General features: G+C 40.8%; 1 long non-coding RNA gene across 1 annotated transcript in view; it reads right to left on the bottom strand.

The window, feature by feature from the left end:
* Nucleotides 1–1,979: 1,979 nt before the first annotated feature.
* The window catches only part of LOC138365411 (uncharacterized), a 5,983-nt gene continuing 2,615 nt past the window's right edge, over nucleotides 1,980–5,347 (bottom strand). The window contains exon 2 of the long non-coding RNA XR_011228798.1: nucleotides 1,980–2,287. This is a non-coding gene — a long non-coding RNA (uncharacterized lncRNA). The remainder of the gene's footprint in view (nucleotides 2,288–5,347) is intronic.

Below are 5,347 nucleotides of genomic sequence, written 5' to 3'. Positions count from 1 at the left end.
ACAGGTATAACCAGAGAAGAACTAATAACGGCGATTAAAGTTGGGAAATCTACCGCCCCCTGGGGAGGATGGAGTAACTTATGAAATACTTAATGAACTTGCCATTATGACGAAAAGCCCGCTGTTAGACCTCTTTAATATTAGTTATAAAGAGGGCAGAATTCCCAGTAAATGAAAAAGAACTATGATCATCCTTATCCCTAAAGCCAATGGAGAGTACAGACCTGTGTCTTTAACCTCGTGTTTTTGTAAAATGATGGAGAGGATCATTTTAAATAAACTTTTGTATATAATAGGTGATCAGCTGTCTAATAATTTTTCGGGTTCCTTAGAGGAAAAAGTACCTCTGACTGTATTATTAAATGTCTAGCTAATGGTAATGATTATTATAGAATTTTTATTGATTTATAAGGAGCTTTTGATAAAGCCAACAAAGAGGTTATTTTATATGAATTAGCTGGTCTTGGTGTTGAAGGGAGATTATTGCGCTGGATAGGGGATTATCTTCAGGAAAGGAAGGCTCAGGTGTGGTATCAAGGTTGTATGGTTCAAGGTATCAAGGTCAAGAACTCTGCACACCTCAGGGAGGAGTGTTGAGTCTCACCCTGTTTAATGTACTAATGAATAAGATAGCATCTGAGAAATACTCAAATTGGGTAACTCCAATCATATATGCTGATGATATTTTGTTTCAGGGCAAAGATATTTCAAAGATTCAAACAGTGTTGGACAATTTCGGAAACCAGTGTCACCACATGGGACTAGTGGTTAATGAAGACAAAACTATAGTTTGAATGTAGAAGTCGGAGGCCCATTATATTGGAAATAAACGGTAAAAATATAGAGAGTTAATATATATAAATATTTAGGCATATATGTTGGATATACCTACGAGAGTTTGGAAACTGAGATGAACAGACTGTTGAGTCAATGTCGGAAGAGATTACAACCTTGCAGTTTATGCAGTCTCCGTGGTGTAGTGGTAAGACACTCGCCTGGCGTTCCGCGAGCGCTATGTCATGGGTTCGTATCCTGGCCGGGGAGGATTTACTGGGCGCAATTCCTTAACTGTAGCCTCTGTTTAACGCAACAGTAAAATGTGTACTTGGATGAAAAAACGATTCTTCGCGGCAGGGGATCGTATTCCAGGGACCATAGGATTAAGGACTTGCCCGAAACGCTACGCGTACTAGTGGCTGTACAAGAATGTAACAACTCTTGTATATATCTCAAAAAAAAAAAAAAAAAAAAACTCTGAAGGCCTTGGCATGCTGTGGAAAGGAGTGGGAGTCCAAGTGCTACGAATGATGTACTTGAGTACTGTAAGATTTCTTATTGATTATGCTGCACCTGTCATTTCTTGTTTTGGTAAAGGTAGGATGGGCAAGTTGGAGAAGATACAAAATGAAGCCGATGGGGGTCGTTGTGAGCCGCTGCTACCTTAATTTTTGCCCACACTTGTCTTGCAGACGTTTCTCTTCCAATAGAGCTAGTGAACTCTAGTCAATGTCTTTCCCTTTGTAACTCATCTGCAATGTATGTACCTTTACCTGAATAAAAAATCTAATCTAAATCTATATCTAATCTATATGCTTAGATATATGCAAATGAGAGAGTAATAGAGCGAAACCTTTAAAATACTGAACAATTTGGAGGATATTGATTCATACAATTTCTTCAAAAGGTCAGATGTAACACGAACAAGGGGCAAAGGTTTCAAGCTCAACAAGCCACAGTGTAGGAGTGACAACAAATGCTTTTTAACCCATACGATTATGATCATGGCAATAAGGTTTCTAAAACAGTAGGCATTCTTCCAAAGTCAGACACTGTACTATGTTCCTCGCCCTAACCTAGTCACTCAGTATTATTCACTCATTTATCTATGTCTTGTCTATTTATGTCTTAAAGGTTACAAGACGTGCATTAGTCAATACAATTGGTGCTTAAAATGTTAAGGATCTCTTGTGAAACACGGGTATTAATAAAAAAATTTATTATGTAAAATAAATAAAAAAGGCCCAAGGGCCATGAAGTAACAAGAATGCAAGGCCGGCACAAGCTGGCGTAAGTAGAGAAGACGGAAGATTCTTCATATTAAAAGACCCTGCTTCTCCAAGATGGCAGTCACACCCTGCTTGCCCTGGACAATCACCATATGGAGAAGGACTGTTTACTGTGAAGGGAAGTCCACAAATGCAATGCCAGCATGAGTCAGTCTTGAAGGGTAAACGATGATGGCACCCTCACAGTAACACAAAAGCCGAGCAAGCCCAGTGAGGAAGACCTGTTGATGGGAAGGAGGAGAATCATTAGTCACAACAAAATCCACATAGAAACAAAGGAGAGAAAAAAAATAAAGTGGATGTCTTCTTTTTGTATAGACATAATAAATATTGCCATTTGGCTATGTATTTATATGATATATAATAGAATACAGCATAAAACAAAATAAGAGGGGTGATAGGAGAAGAAAAGATTAGTGTTCAGTGAGAATCCACAAGGTCTTCTCTGAATACTCTTTATTTTCTTCAAGGCTGTGGGTCCCTACAATTGCACCAGAGGTGGTACACACCCCTATTATTATTTAAACAGGTGAGTACACACACGGTGTTAGCAAACTTAGCCTCCAAACACACACACACACATGGTATCAGCAAACTTAGCCTCCAAACACACACACACACATGGTATCAGCAAGCTTAGCCTCCAAACACACACACACATGGTATCAGCAAGCTTAGCCTCCAAATACACACATGGTATCAGCAAGCTTAGCCTCTAAACACACACACACACACACAAACGGTATCAGCAAGCTTAGCCTCCAAACACACACACACACACACATGGTATCAGCAAGCTTAGCCTCCAAACACACACACACACATGGTATCAGCAAGCTTAGCCTCCAAACACACACACACATGGTATCAGCAAGCTTAGCCTCCAAACACACACACACACATGGTATCAGCAAACTTAGCCTCCAAACACACAAACACACATGGTATCAGCAAGCTTAGCCTCCAAACACACACACACACACATGGTATCAGCAAACTTAGCCTCCAAACACACACACACATGGTATCAGCAAGCTTAGCCTCCAAACACACACACACACACATGGTATCAGCAAACTTAGCCTCCAAACACACACACACACATGGTATCAGCAAGGTTAGCCTCCAAACACACACACACACATGGTATCAGCAAGCTTAGCCTCCAAATACACACATGGTGTCATCAAGCTTAGCCTCTAAACACACACACACACACACAAACGGTATTAGCAAGCTTAGCCTCCAAACACACACACACACACACACACACATACATGGTATCAGCAAGCTTAGCCTCCAAACACAGACACACACGGTATCAGCAAGCTTAGCCTCCAAACACACACACACACACATGGTAACAGCAAGCTTAGCCTCCAAACACACACACACACACACACACACACACATATGGTATCAGCAAGCTTAGCCTCCATACACACACACACATGGTATCAGCAAGCTTAGCCTCCAAACACACACACACACACATGGTATCAGCAAGCTTAGCCTCCAAACACACACACACATGGTATCAGCAAGCTTAGCCTCCAAACACACACACACAGAAAATGGGGACATTGAAACAGTTGATAAACTTGATTTCAAGAGAGAGAGGTCACTATGGGGAACTTCAAATTTTTTTTTAATAAGTAATTAGGCAGACTTGTTGCTAGACAGGGAAGTAAATTAAATGTATGCCAAATTTTGCAAAATATACAATGAAGGCACACAAACATTCATACCAAAACAGAGATGCAGGGCTAGAAAACAGGATTGGTTCAACAGAAATTGAGAGAGGGCCACAGACCAAAAGACACAAAAATGGAATGAAAGACATTGAAAAACTACAAGCAGATGTCAACAAAGTTTTCGATTGGGCAGCAGAAAATAACATGATGTTTAACAGTGATAAATTTCAGGTATGGCAAAAATGAGGATCTGAAACATAATACAGGGTACAAAACACAATCGAATCTTCCCATAGTAGAAAAACAGCATGTCAAGGATTTGGGAATAATGATGTCCGACGATCTAATGTTTAGGGAGCATAACCAAGCAAATATTGCGTCAGCCAGAAAAATGATCGGATGGATTATGAGAACTTTCAAATCCAGGGATCACATCACAATGGTTGTACTCTTCAAGTCACTTATGTTGTCCCGTCTCGAGTACTGCTCAGTATTCACTTCCCCCTTCAGAGCAGGAGAGATTGCTGAAATACAGGGAATACAGAGAACATATACGGCACGCATAGACGAGATAAAACACCTAAATTATTGGGATCGTCTCAAAGCTCTCCAAATGTACTCTCTAGAAAGGAGACGAGAGAGATACCAAATAATATACACATGGAAGATACTGGAGGGCCAGGTCCCAAATCTACACAGTAAAATAACAACGTACTGGAGTGAACGATATGGAAAAAAATGCAAGATTGAACCAGTGAAGAGCAGAGGTGCCACAGGCACAATCAGAGAGCACTGTATAAACATCAGAGGTCCGCGGTTGTTCAACGTCCTCCCAGCGACTATAAGAAATATTGCCGGAACAACCGTGGACATCTTCAGGAGAAAACTGGACTGTTTTCTAAGAGAAGTTCCGGATCAGCCGGGCTGTGGTGGGTATGTGGCCCTGCGGGCCGCTCCAAGCAACAGCCTGGTGGACCAAACTCTCACAAGTCGAGCCTGGCCTCGGGCCGGGCTTGGGGAGTAGAAGAGCAGAACCCCATCAAGCAGGTATCAACATAGAAAGAAGCCAAACCCCCAATCATACCAGCGATAAAAAGATGCGAGAAACAACTATACAGCAGTAAGGGGAGAGGCAGAAAGAAATTTTTAAAAAGGGATAATGGATAAATGTAAAACAGAACTGGGCCTATTCTACAAATTCATAAACAACAAATTGCAGGTAAAGGATAATATCCAGAGGTTGAAAATAGGAAACAGATTCACAGAAAATGATAATGCAATGTGTGAAACATTAAACCAAAAGTTCCAAAGTGTGTTTATACAAAATGAAATCTTAAGAGAACCAGACACAATAAGAATTTCTGAGAACATCATAGAGCGTATAGAGGTGTCTAGAGATGAAGTGGAAAATATGCTAAAGGAGCTAAGTAAGAACAAAGCAGTTGGTCCAGATGGAGTTTCACCATGGGTTCTGAGAGAATGTGCATCTGAGCTCAGCCTTCCACTTCACCTGATCTTTCAGGCATCCCTGTGTACAGGAGTCATAGCAAACATGTGGAAAAAGGCTAACATAGTTCCAATCTACAA

This window comes from Procambarus clarkii, chromosome 16, assembly GCF_040958095.1.
Source record: "Procambarus clarkii isolate CNS0578487 chromosome 16, FALCON_Pclarkii_2.0, whole genome shotgun sequence".
Classification (NCBI taxonomy): Eukaryota; Metazoa; Arthropoda; class Malacostraca; order Decapoda; family Cambaridae; genus Procambarus; species Procambarus clarkii.
This window is presented reverse-complemented; position numbering and strand designations above follow the sequence as displayed.